The sequence below is a fragment of the Marmota flaviventris genome, chromosome 6 (assembly GCF_047511675.1).
Source record: "Marmota flaviventris isolate mMarFla1 chromosome 6, mMarFla1.hap1, whole genome shotgun sequence".
Lineage (NCBI taxonomy): Eukaryota > Metazoa > Chordata > Mammalia > Rodentia > Sciuridae > Marmota > Marmota flaviventris.
This window is the reverse complement of record NC_092503.1, coordinates 75834757-75847864: the sequence shown is the minus strand read 5'-3', so window position 1 is coordinate 75847864 and position 13108 is coordinate 75834757. Positions and strand designations below refer to the sequence as shown.

Genomic DNA, 13108 nt, shown 5'->3' with positions numbered 1-13108 from the left:
ACTAATTTTCTATCTTGTTTGAAGCTTGAATAGAATTTATTTTCTTTTATAATTTATGACTTATGAATATTAGAAGTACTGTTTGCTTGCTAATGTCACTGAAAACGAGTGAAAAATTCACACTGAATAAATGTTTATCTATCTGATTATATTATTATGACAATTATACTGACTGTTCTCTGCCATCCCTGAATTTACTAAAATACACAAACAGGCCAGTCCAATTTCAATTTGTCTTTCACAGACATGCACATTATCTGCTCCCACCCCCACCAATCCCCACACTGCCACTGGAATTCTGCCTAAAATGAAACAGCAACAGAACAGAGGTCAAGAACTTGGAAGGATTCATATGCAGAAAACCAGGTACAGCTTGATTTAATATCAATATTTCACATGTTCAGAGAGCCGAGTTTCAGGCTACAAGATAACAGCCCATCATTTTTATGCCCTTCCATCTGTGAAAAGCTGTTCCTCAAAGCACAGTGTATGAACAACCTAGCAGCTTTTCATTTTAGGTATCCACATTTTTTTAAAAAATGAGGTCGGTTTGATGCATAACCAGACCTCAAGGATAATTCAAATCTATGGAATTTTGGGGCCAGACTCATAAAGAATGCAGATTTTCCCACTGAAATATATTACTGGGGAAAGGAACAGAACACAAATCTTTAGCATAATGAAACCTGCACATATAAAACAAAGGTTATACCATATACTAAATGACAATAAAGAAATACGTATGCTTAAGAGATGGTAAAATGGGAGTCCCAGGGATCGGATAAAACTTTAAAAGGAAGTCAGAGATACAGTATATTAAAGTGAAATATATAGTGCAATTGTGTTGTTTTGTTTAATGATGATGATGATGATGATGATGATAGCAATACAGACAAACTCCATTAAACCAAGTCCCTTTATAAAAATAGTAAAGCATAAAATAGAAATGGATTCAGACTTTCTTATTTCTAACAGAATTCCTGAAATAATGAGAAGCAATAGAAGAACCAGGATTTTCTTCCCTATTCATCTTCCTGGCACTCCTGTGGCATTTTGGGAAGCATCATGTAAACCTTAGACCAGGGTTGTCAAGTGCTATCTCAGCAACATGGTAGGCCAAGTGCCTAGCTTCCCACTAAGGCACCTCACAAAAATGACAACCTTTACAACACTGGAGAATGCTGTGGCAGCACAAGGATCACTGAGTCTAAGGATGTCTCTTGTAGCTCCAAGCACTGTAAATGGGATCATTGCCCCTTTTAGTATACTTTTGCAGTCACATTTTTCCATGGGAAGGCCTCTTTTGGTAAGTTGATGTGAATATTTTTTTTTTCTCTTTACAATTCACAGAGGAGCAACTTTTCAGAAAAGAAGCACTTTTAAAAAAAGTCATAGCTGAAACATTAACAACATAAAAATTCCAGGAAGAATACATTTAAAACTAATCATATTTCTTCCGAAGTTCATCCTATCTTTCATTGTTTGACTTGTATTATGGTTTGGATATGTGGTGTCCCCCAAAAGCTCATGTGTAAAACAATGCAAGAATTTTCAGAGGAGAAATGATTAGGTTATGATAGTTGTAACCTAATCAACAGCTTAATCCACTCATATGGATTAACTGGGTAGTAACTGTAAGCTGGAGAGAGTGGGTCATTATGGCATGTTTTTAGGGTTTATATTTTGTCCCTATTTAGTGGAGCTCTCTCTACTTCCTGATTGCCATGTCCCAAGCTGCTTTCTTTCTCTACCCTTCAGGCATGATGTTCTGCCTCGCCTCAGGCCCACAGCAATGGGGTTCGCCGTCTATAAACTGAGACCTCTGAAACTGTGAGTGTCAAATAGTTTCTTCCTCTTCTAAAATATTCTTGTCAGGTTTAGATATCAGGGAGATGTTGGCCTCATAGAATGAATTTGAAAGTTCTCCCTCCTTTTCTATTTCCTGAAGTAGCTTGAAAAGTATTGGTATTAGTTCTTCTTTAAAGGTTTTGTAAAATTCTGCTGTATACCCATCCGGTCCTGGGCTTTTCTTAGTTGGTAGTCTTTTGGTGGTTTCTTCTATTTCCTCAATTGATATTGGTCTGTTTAGGTTTTCTATATCCTCCTGACTCAATCTGGGCAGATCATATGACTTAAGAAATTTATCTATGCCTTCACTATCTTCTAATTTATTGGAGTATAAGGATTCAAAATAGTTTTTGATTATCTTCTGTATTTCTGAAGTGTCTGTTGTGATATTGCCTTTTTCATCCCGTATGCTAGTAATTAGACACTTCAAAGAAAGAAAACTACAGACCAATATCTCTAATGAACCTAGATGCAAAAATCCTCAATAAAATTCTGGCGAATCGGATACAAAAACATATCAAAAAAATTGTACACCATGATCAAGTAGGATTCATCCCTGGGATGCAAGGCTGGTTCAATATACAGAAATCAATAAATGTTATTCACCACATCAATAGACTTAAAAATAAGAACCATATGATCATCTCGATAGATGCGGAAAAAGCATTCGACAAAGTACAGCATCCCTTTATGTTCAAAACTCTAGAAAAACTAGGGATAACAGGAACATACCTCAATATTGTAAAAGCAATCTATGCTAAGCCTCAGGCTAGCATCATTCTGAATGGAGAAAAATTGAAGGCATTCCCTCTAAAATCTGGAACAAGACAGGGATGCCCTCTCTCTCCACTTCTGTTCAACATAGTTCTCGAAACACTGGCCAGAGCAATTAGACAGACGAAAGAAATTAAAGGCATAAAAATAGGAAAAGAAGAACTTAAATTATCACTATTTGCAGATGATATGATTCTATACCTAGCAGACCCAAAAGGCTCTACAAAGAAACTATTAGAGCTAATAAATGAATTCAGCAAAGTGGCAGGATATAAAATCAACACGCATAAATCAAAGGCATTCCTGTATATCAGCAACAAATCCTCTGAAATGGAAATGAGGACAACCACTCCATTCAAAATATCTTCAAAAAAAATAAAATACTTGGGAATCAACCTAACAAAAGAGGTGAAAGACTTATACAATGAAAACTACAGAACCCTAAAGAGAGAAATAGAAGAAGATCTTAGAAGATGGAAAAATATACCCTGTTCATGGATAGGCAGAACTAACATCATCAAAATGGCGATATTACCAAAAGTTCTCTATAGGTTTAATGCAATGCCAATCAAAATCCCAACGGCATTTCTTGTAGAAATAGAGAAAGCAATCATGAAATTCATATGGAAAAATAAACGACCCAGAATAGCAAAAACAATGCTAAGCAGGAAGTGTGAATCAGGCGGTATAGCAATACCAGACTTCAAACTATACTACAGAGCAATAGTAACAAAAACAGCATGGTACTGGTACCAAAACAAGCGGGTCGACCAATGGTACAGAATAGAGGACACAGAAACCAATCCACAAAACTACAACTATCTTATATTTGATAAAGGGGCTAAAAGCATGCAATGGAGGAAGGATAGCATCTTCAACAAATGGTGCTGGGAAAACTGGAAATCCATATGCAACAAAATGAAACTGAATCCCTTTCTCTCGCCATGCACAAAAGTGAATTCAAAATGGATCAAGGAGCTTGATATCAAATCAGAGACGCGCCGTCTGATAGAAGAAAAAGTTGGCTACGATCTACATTCGGTGGGGTCGGGCTCCAAATTCCTCAATAGGACACCCATAGCACAAAAGTTAATAACTAGAATCAACAAATGGGACTTACTCAAACTAAAAAGTTTTTTCTCAGCAAAAGAAACAATAAGAGAGGTAAATAGGGAGCCTACACCCTGGGAACAAATCTTTACTCCTCACACTTCAGATAGAGCCCTTATATCCAGAGTATACAAAGAACTCAAAAAATTAGACAATAAGAGAACAAACAACCCAATCAACAAATGGGCCAAGGACCTGAACAGACACTTCTCAGAGGAGGACATACAGTCAATCAACAAGTACATGAAAAAATGCTCACCATCTCTAGCTGTCAGAGAAATGCAAATCAAAACCACCCTAAGATACCATCTCACTCCAGTAAGATTGGCAGCCATTATGAAGTCAAACAACAACAAGTGCTGGCGAGGATGTGGGGAAATGGGTACACTTGTACACTGCTGGTGGGACTGCAAATTGGTGTGGCCAATTTGGAAAGCAGTATGGAGATTTCTTGGAAAGCTGGGAATGGAACCACCATTTGACCCAGCTATTCCCCTTCTTGGTCTATTCCCTAAAGACCTAAAAAGAGCATGCTACAGGGACACTGCTACATCGATGTTCATAGCAGCACAGTTCACAATAGCAAGACTGTGGAACCAACCTAGATGCCCTTCAATAGACGAATGGATAAAAAAAAATGTGGCATTTATACACAATGGAGTATTACTCTGCATTAAAAAATGACAAAATCATAGAATTTACAGGGAAATGGATGGCATTAGAGCAGATTATGCTAAGTGAAGCTAGCCAGTCCCTAAAAAACAAATGCCAAATGTCTTCTTTGATATAAGGAGAGTAACTAAGATCAGAGTAGGGACGAAGAGCAGGAGAAGAAGATTAACATTTAACAGGGATGAGAGGTGGGAGGGAAAGGGAGAGAGAAGGGAAATTGCATGGTAATGGAAGGAGACCCTCAGGGTTATACAGTGGAGGGGGTAGAGAGAGAGGAGGGGAGGGGAGGGGAGAGGTGGGGAGGGGGAGGGTGGAGGATGGGAAAGGCAGAGGAGCACAACAGACACTAGTATGGCAATATGTAAATCAATGGATGTGTAACTGATGTGATTCTGCAATCTGTGTATGGGGTGAAGGTGGGAGTTCATAACCCACTTGAATCAAAGTGTGGAATATGATATGTCAAGAAATTTGTAATGTTTTGAACAACCCACAATAAAAAATTAAAAAAAAAATAAAAAATAAATAAAATATTCTTGTCAGGTCTTTTGGTCACAGCTGTGAAAAAGCTGACCAAAGCAACTTGTACACTGCTATGATGTATTATTTAAGTGAATCATAGCATATTCTTTTCTATAGAACTTTTTGGGTGTAAGATATAGATGGCTGATCTGTTTCCTGAGTGTCCAATTTAGTCCATATTTGCTCAACACCTACTGGGTTCCAGAATTTAGCTACTGTAAAGCTGAAACAAACAAAACAGAGCAGCTAGCAGTTATTGGGTATGCCATGAAATGCTATCAGGTGAGGAATATCCTTCACTCCATTTAATCTTAACAATAATCCTATGAATCAGGTATTGTAAGCATTATTGTTTTCCAAATAAGGTTTAGAACAGTAAAATCATCCATCTACTTAAGCTAGTAAAGGGCAGAGAACAGGAATGCTCTGCTTTGCAGTATGTACTTTTGATCTCTACACAGTAAGTTTTCCATAGTCACTACCCTGGGATACTGCTGTTCACTCTAGTGGAGGGGATAAGAATTCAAGCAAGCCATTTTAATGCTTCAATGAGGCATAACATTATCCTGGACCATGGTGGAGGGAGAGAATAACTGTGTACTACAGAAGTGGGGAAAGATCCTGGGGAATGATAGTAGCTGAATTAATTACTTTGAATCCCACTATTATCTACAACCGTAATGTACCAATGAAAAATGTGGGAGAATGGGGCTGGGGGTATAGCTCAGTTGGTAGAGTGCTTTTCTTGCTTGCACAAGGCCCTGGGTTCAATCTTCAGCACTATACACACACACACACACACACACACACACGTGAGGGGAAACAGTGGGGAAAAGAAGTACTATTATATTACATAGAAGTTGTTGGATGGACAAACATTGCAAGCAATGAAGAATTCTGTTCAAACCCCAAAAGGCATGAGATGGTACACCAGCGATGAGATTCTCAGCATGAGGGTTCAGCTGGGAATGTTTGCAAAAGCCTGATGATTAAGAATCCTTAATGTGCAACTTACTGAAGAGATTCTTAAGTAGAGAAGTTAGGAGGATTTTAGCCCAGAACAGTTCGTTGTAATGCAGAGAATGAAAAAAAAAGGGGCAAAATTAAGGGCGGGCAGAATGGTGACATTTGTACTTCCATTTTTCCCCCACTGAGGATATTTCAGAAGAGTGAAATTTTATGTTTTGTGGAAGGAACCATTTATATATAAAACATAATGACATTTTTTTCATGTATTAAGGGCCTACTATAATTGAAATTCTACATATGGTGTTTTGCTTTATCCTCAAACATGTTTTGCAAATATACTGCATTCATTATTTCACCAATACATTTCTCTGGGAAAAATTCCCATTTCATTGACGAGGAAATGGAAACTCTGAGAATTTAAAAGTCTTGTCGAATATAATACAATTCTATGAAGTCAAGGAATGAGTTCTAATTATGTTCTGAACAAGCAAAGCAGAGGTAGATGACATCTGTGACCTTCCAGCTAACGTCATTGAGATGGATAGTTCTTGAACATCTGTCTTTTGGAAAGTCTTATTACTTTTGTAATCCCCACTTAGTATTTGGTAAACATTGGTCAGCATGGATTTTGTCTCCTCATATTTAAAAATTAATTTTGCAATTGGAGTCTGTTCAGATTGTGCTGAACTCTAAGGGAAAATACCAGTGATAAACGTAGAAAATCTCTCTTAGGTTACTAGCAGCCTCCACAGAAGATCTAAAGAGACTGTGTAGTGAGTGCTATTGCACAAACACATCTTTGGTATTGATCTCTGAACCACACGTTGATTGCTTGTCTTGTGCTACATCCTGCCAACATCCAGACAAATGAGAGCAGGTTTTGTAAAACTGAACTGAATTTCTTTTCTTTTTTTTGCCCTCAGTGTAGCACCATTTCTCATATACTTGAGGCTGACATAACTTTGGGAAATTTGCCAATCAATTGTTCAGACTTTTTTCTTTGTTTTATAACCCATAGGATATTACTGACCAATACAGGAAGACATCTGTTATAAGCTTAATAGTTACTAGTACTTAATAATAGATGGTCACCCTGTCCTTTTTATTGGCACTGAAGAGTTGAAGATTAATCAACCCAATTATCTTTAACTAATTATATTCATGTAGGGGTTGATGCTTCAGTTTGTCTAATTTTTTTTTTTTTTACAATGTAAATAGGATGATTTGCCTAACAATTCTAGAATTTGGAGTGGAGTGGGGTGGTGGTGGTTAACAGATCCAGCACCACTCTTTTCACTCCTTAGCAGAGGGTTGAAGTTCAGCCAGAGGTCTTGGATAATAGGAGTTTTTAGAGGATATTTAGTGAGGTCCCTATTGGAACGTTATCTATATTGCAAACAACTGTACATCATTTGGTAATCACGGGCAAGTTTCAGTTTGGGAAAGGTCTCATGCTGATTAGCTTTATGTAAAGAGGAGAGGTCACTGTTTTGAGGATGCCAACACGCTTCTATCCCATGAAATCCCACAAGTCAGGCAGGATTATCTAGTGGAGGAGTGGGAGGTAGGGAAAAGGGAGAGAAGCTCTGGAGCCATCCCTGGACACCAGGAGGTTTTCACACCCTCTTCTTGGCTTGGACATAAAGTGAGGGGGTGGATCTGTAATCTCCAAGGTCTCTTAAAGCTTTAACACGCTCTGCTCCTATGCTCTTTCATTTGTTCTCTCAGTGTGAATGTGGAACTTGTGCTGTCCAACTCAGAACAGTTGGAATGGTCAGGGAACATTATCCAGCAGGGCCACCTACTGCTATTGTCATGAAGACTGGGCAGAATTCTCCTTGCCCTTGCATTTGGGTGCAGCTGGTACCACACCACTCCTTTTAGCTAAAGGGAGCTCAGCTGGAAGTCCACAGGTCTTGGCAGTCACAATGTTTGTAGGAAAGGTATGGCCATCCAACCTGGGCTGCAGCTCTCCATTTTTATAATTTTAGTTCTTAAAACAAATCTACCCTGGACTCTTAATTTAGGGGCTTTCAAACTTTTGGGACACAACATATAGTAAAAAAATTTAAAAAATATATAAAAATTATATATATAAATTATATATATTTATATGTGATACAGATCCACATATAAACATAAAATTTATACCAAATTTTCACAAAAATCACACTTAGCATTTCCCATCTGATACAGTCTGACATTTTCATTTACAAATTTTATTTCATCTTAAAAGAAATTCTGGTTCTAATATCCTTGATGTCATAACTCTGTGTAGATCACAGATTGCAGTATCACAAGCATTATTCACACTGTTTTAATAAATTAGCTACTGCTTTTTATTTTTTGGGAGGGGGCTACGGTTAGTGCTTGGATGGAAATAAGGCCTTACTATTAGGCAAGTGCTCTACCACTGATCCAGGCCACTGAATTACACACTTCCCCATTTCATTTTCTCTTCTTAAAGAAAATATTAATCCTCTAAAGGTAAGAATATTGCATGAGATACTGCAATATTATTGCATCACTATAAAAAAACTATCCCGTATCATCTGGAGGATTGTATTATTTAGGTTGTGGAATCATATTGGAGACTTACAGAACACTTTCACCTAGTACCCAAATTTTATTTTTAGGAAATAGGTGGTAACAAGGTTCGCCATCATTTTTGGTATCCCTTCCAATTCTTACTTAGTTATGTTTATAGAACTCAAGTTATAGTAAGAGAATGTTTCCATGGCTAGGCATATATTATTGTGTAAATCTTTAATCTAAAATGCTTAATTTCTATTCATATTTGTTAACTGTATTGTAGCATGTCTTTGTCTTCATACCTCATGTTTCTAAGGAAAAATGTTCACTGTTTTTAATGATGGTTAGTTGGTGTTCACTTTTTTAAAAAATATTTTTTTTAGTTGTAGTTGTACACAATATCTTTATTTATTTTTTATGTGGTGCTGAGGATAGAATCCAATGCATCACTCGTGCTAGGTGAGCTTTCTACCTCTGAAACACGACCCCAGCCCCCATTGGTGTTCATTTTAATGATATTATTATATACATTCAGAAATTCCAAAGTAACTACAAAAAAATTCCCATTGTTTTTAATTTGTTCTTTTTAGTTATATATGACAGTAGAATACATTTTGGCAAATTATACATAGAGTATAACTTATTCTTATTAGGATTCTATTCTTGTGGTTGGATGTACCTGATGCAGAGTTACTCTAGTTGTGTATTCAAATACAAGGCTAGGAAAGTTATGTCTGATTAATTCTACTGTCCTTCCTATTTCCCTCCTCCATTCCTTCCCTTCATTCCCCTTTGTCTGATCCAATGGACTTCTATTCTTCCCCTCCCCACTCTCTCTTGTTTTGGGTTAAAATCCAAATATCAAAGGGAACATTTAGCCTTTGGTTTTGGGGGATTGGCTTATTTCACTTCACATGATATTCTCCAATTCCATCCATTTACTGGCAAATGCCATAATTTCATTCTTCTTTATGGCTGAGTAATATCCCATTGTATATATGTACCACATTTTCTTTATCCATTTATCTGTTGAAGGACACTCAGGTTGTTTCCATAGCTTGGCTATTGTGAATTGAGCTGCTATAAACATATTGATGTGGCTTCATCACTGTAGTATGCTATAAAATTCTTGAATAATGTCAAACTAGGTATAGGAAAAATAGCCAGGATTTCATACTTTTAATAAAATTCTTTATATAAATAAGCCCATTTTATTCTAATGCATCTGATAATAATTTGAATGGAATGTATTCTAGATATTAAAGTTTTTCAGCATTGTGAGAGAGTGACTGGTTAGAACATGTGTTAAGGAAAGAAAATACATAGGATCCTTCTGTGGACTTTTCCAGAACCACATGCTGTATTTTTTAACCTTTAACTCACCACTAATCCCTCATTTGTTCATTTTTGCAATAAGTTGTCCACAAACATACGTGGAGTGTTTATCATGTGGCAGGCAATGCACTTTGCAAATAAAAAAATGAGTTGAAAGCATCTAAAGATACAAATGCTCTTGGTCCTTATGAAGCTTGCTATCACCAAAGTCATTATAGTCATTACCTGTACTATGTGTGAGAGGAATTGAAGTAACCAATTTAATAAAGTCAAATGGTTGAGGCAAAATTCTGGCACTATTTTAAAAACAACAACAACTAAAGAAGCTTTGAAAGCAAAATCCCACAAACTTCAAATAGAAACATTAGTCTCTAAGAATTTAAATTCTCCACTGAAAAATGATGGCTACTCAAGACCTCTCCTAAATATTAATGGGAATAAGATGGGAAGCTGTGAAGAGAGTGAAGCACAAAGGGGAATATATATATATATATATATATATATATATATATATATATATATATATTGGGAGCCTCTGTAAAAGAGCAGAAATCCTTTGTCTTGGAGTAGTTATTAAGCACCCATGATTTTTTATTTTAATAAAAGTCAGGTAAAATTATAGACCGTAGTTTTGCCACAATTAACCATTGTCTACACTGGTATGTCCTGGACCCTGAAAACTGGCCCCTGCAGATAATATCACCTGACGACTCTGGCTGGTTGGCCTCCACTTGAGTTTGTTTGTTTGTTTATTTATTTATTTAATAGGAAGCTCTGGTAAGGGTGGCAGGGTGGCAGGCAAGAGAGAGTTGAGGGTGTTCCTTCCCCTCCCTGGTTATTTCAGCTCTGTTTTTCTGTCCAAAGCTGGTATCTCTCCAAATACAGTCTCAACAGGTAGCCTCTACATAGGGATCCAGCTCTCTTAGTGAGTTCCGATAATGCTATCTCCTTTCCTGGAACTTTGAGATTCCCGACTCCTGCTAGTCTGTGGATGCCTTCGTGACCTTGCCCTAACCCTTCCTCCACCAGATGAAAAGTGTCATTGAAATGTCTTCATTTGAACCTCCCAGGGAACTCTGTTCTCTGTAGGTGCACTAACTAAAACTTGCTCTTTCATGTTAGGTACAATGAGGATGATGATAATAGTGATGATCACTGTTGTCATTGTTATAATTATCAGCTATTTCAAAACCCTTTTCAGTTCCAGTTCTCTATATACTATCCAGTGTCCTACTTCTCTATCTTTCTAATAATTTCAGTCAATGAATATTGTGATGCTTGGTATTAGGTTATTGGGCTTAGAAGAAATTTTGAGGAGTAACTATTTTCTTGCTCCAAGGCATAGGACATGTTTCAAAGTCAGACAAAAATTTATTAATTGGAATATAGTGGCATAAGCTCAAGGATAAATTTTTCTAAGTGTGAAAATTACTCAGCACAAAGAATAATATGTCCATTTTCATACCACTTAACTTACAATTCATAGACAGGAATAGGGTGGTGGACAAGGATAGGGTAACCAAGGTACTACGACTCAACTTGTGACTACATCCCTAAACAACCCTGACCAGGTGTTTAGGAAGTAGTCACAGGTGTATGGCAAATGAACATAGCAATTTTCCTATGAGCTGGGTCCTTGTATGAAGGCTCTGAGCTATGATTGCCCAACAGCTCCATCCCTGGCACCTTCCCGAAGCCAAACTTATGAACTACAAACTGTAAGGGCTATTATCTTTGACTTGTCTTAATTAGCTCCAAATACTTTGACTCTGATATATTAGCATTATGTTACTTGTGTCCACTTTTCAAAATGAACCTAAAAAAATTATGGTTTCCAGGGAAGGAATGTTCTTTGAGATACTTCCTACTTTTTTGTATTAAAATAATCTTTCTTTTATGAATATAACAGCAAGGTTGATGTTAATCAAAGTTAGTACAGCTATTGCCCTCATTTTAAAAAGCCTAAAGCTGAGGTAGAGTGGTTAAGTATCTTTCTTGAGGATTCAAAACTATTGAGCAGTGGAGTTGGAATACAAACATAGATAGTTTTGAAACCTACCCACTGGATATCAGGAACAGGTCCTTTTTCCTGGTGTGAAACATAAAACTCCCAAGAAACCCTGAGGCAAGCATAGAAATTAAGTTTTATTTTAGAAAGAGACAGAGACAGACTTCTCCAAAGAAATGGCCCCCAAAGCTGGGTGTCTGTGGGAGGGGATGCATCTTGTTGCTTTTTACTCTCCAGAACCCCTCTTTTTAAATTATTGTCCTCTCTTTCTTCTCCATGTACATGTCTGAGGGCAGGAAGGAGCAGGAGCATGGAGGTTAATCTTAGCAACCCATTGTCCTTTCTTTGATAACCAGGCCGCATCCTCTCTTGACCCCCATCATTCATTACCTACACAGACTGTGGGACCTTTGCCCCAGCTCAGTTTGCTGAGAAATGTGACATATCCTGTCCACTTAGGCAAGATGGAACTGCAGGCAAATTGCTTTTTGGCAAAGAAAGTATGTGGGGGCTAGCACAGTGGGCCCATTTTATAGAATTATCCTCTTAACTTTGTGTTCCCACCATTCTCATCTATCGGTCTCCTTACGGTTAGACTCCAAAGGTCAAACTTTATTGTCTTCTGATATTAGTTTGCAGTTGTTTTTTGTTCATTCTCTTAGGGAAACTTTACTTCTCTAGAAATCCTAAAGAACTACTAGGCTTTGCTCTCTATTCACTGTGACTGCTGATGCATTGTACATAGGCCTGATGGAAGGGGATAGAGTGGGCAGGTGTGGAAAGCCCTCCAGAACACTGAATTTCCTGGGGGTAGGGGTCAGCACAGTGACGGACTGGCAGGGCAGGTGAGAGTAAAGTGACCACAGAAGCTTCCATGATCATTGACTGTGAAAGCAAAAGGGCAGAGGAGAGGTTTTGTGGCTCTCATGGTGGGGTATTATCACCTTAGTAGTATTGCTGCACCTCTCACAAAATACACTCTCAACATTAGAGAGCAAGCCTCCCCCAAGGCACCATGTTGAGAAAATGTGGCTGTGGTCCAGGAAGCTGTTTCCAGAAACCACACCCAGCCCAGGGCCCTTACCCCAGCTGGAAAGTCTGGTTATTGTTTGGATCAGCTCGTAAGGTCCCTGTGGGGCTCCTCTGCTCCGTCTGATGGTAGCAATAGAGCACAGCTCTGGGAAGCTGGGTCTCTCAGGCTGCTCTATTCCTTGCCTCCTATCTGGCAGTGTAGGCTTGTCAGGCGTGATGGTGTGACCCTAAAAGGCTAAGGTCTCTGGCTCAAACTGTATATGCTCCAGAAGTTTACCTTAATAAAGTAAAGGTATTCTAGAGGAA

At 37.9% G+C, this 13108-nt stretch overlaps 2 long non-coding RNA genes across 2 annotated transcripts in view; one reads left to right on the top strand and one right to left on the bottom strand.

The window, feature by feature from the left end:
- The window catches only part of LOC139706227 (uncharacterized), a 101631-nt gene that overhangs the window by 42798 nt on the left and 45725 nt on the right, over nt 1-13108 (top strand). The window contains exon 3 of the long non-coding RNA XR_011707863.1: nt 1759-1830. This is a non-coding gene — a long non-coding RNA (uncharacterized lncRNA). The remainder of the gene's footprint in view (nt 1-1758; nt 1831-13108) is intronic.
- The window catches only part of LOC139706228 (uncharacterized), a 51565-nt gene that overhangs the window by 9368 nt on the left and 29089 nt on the right, over nt 1-13108 (bottom strand). The gene's annotated exons all lie outside the window — the stretch shown is intronic.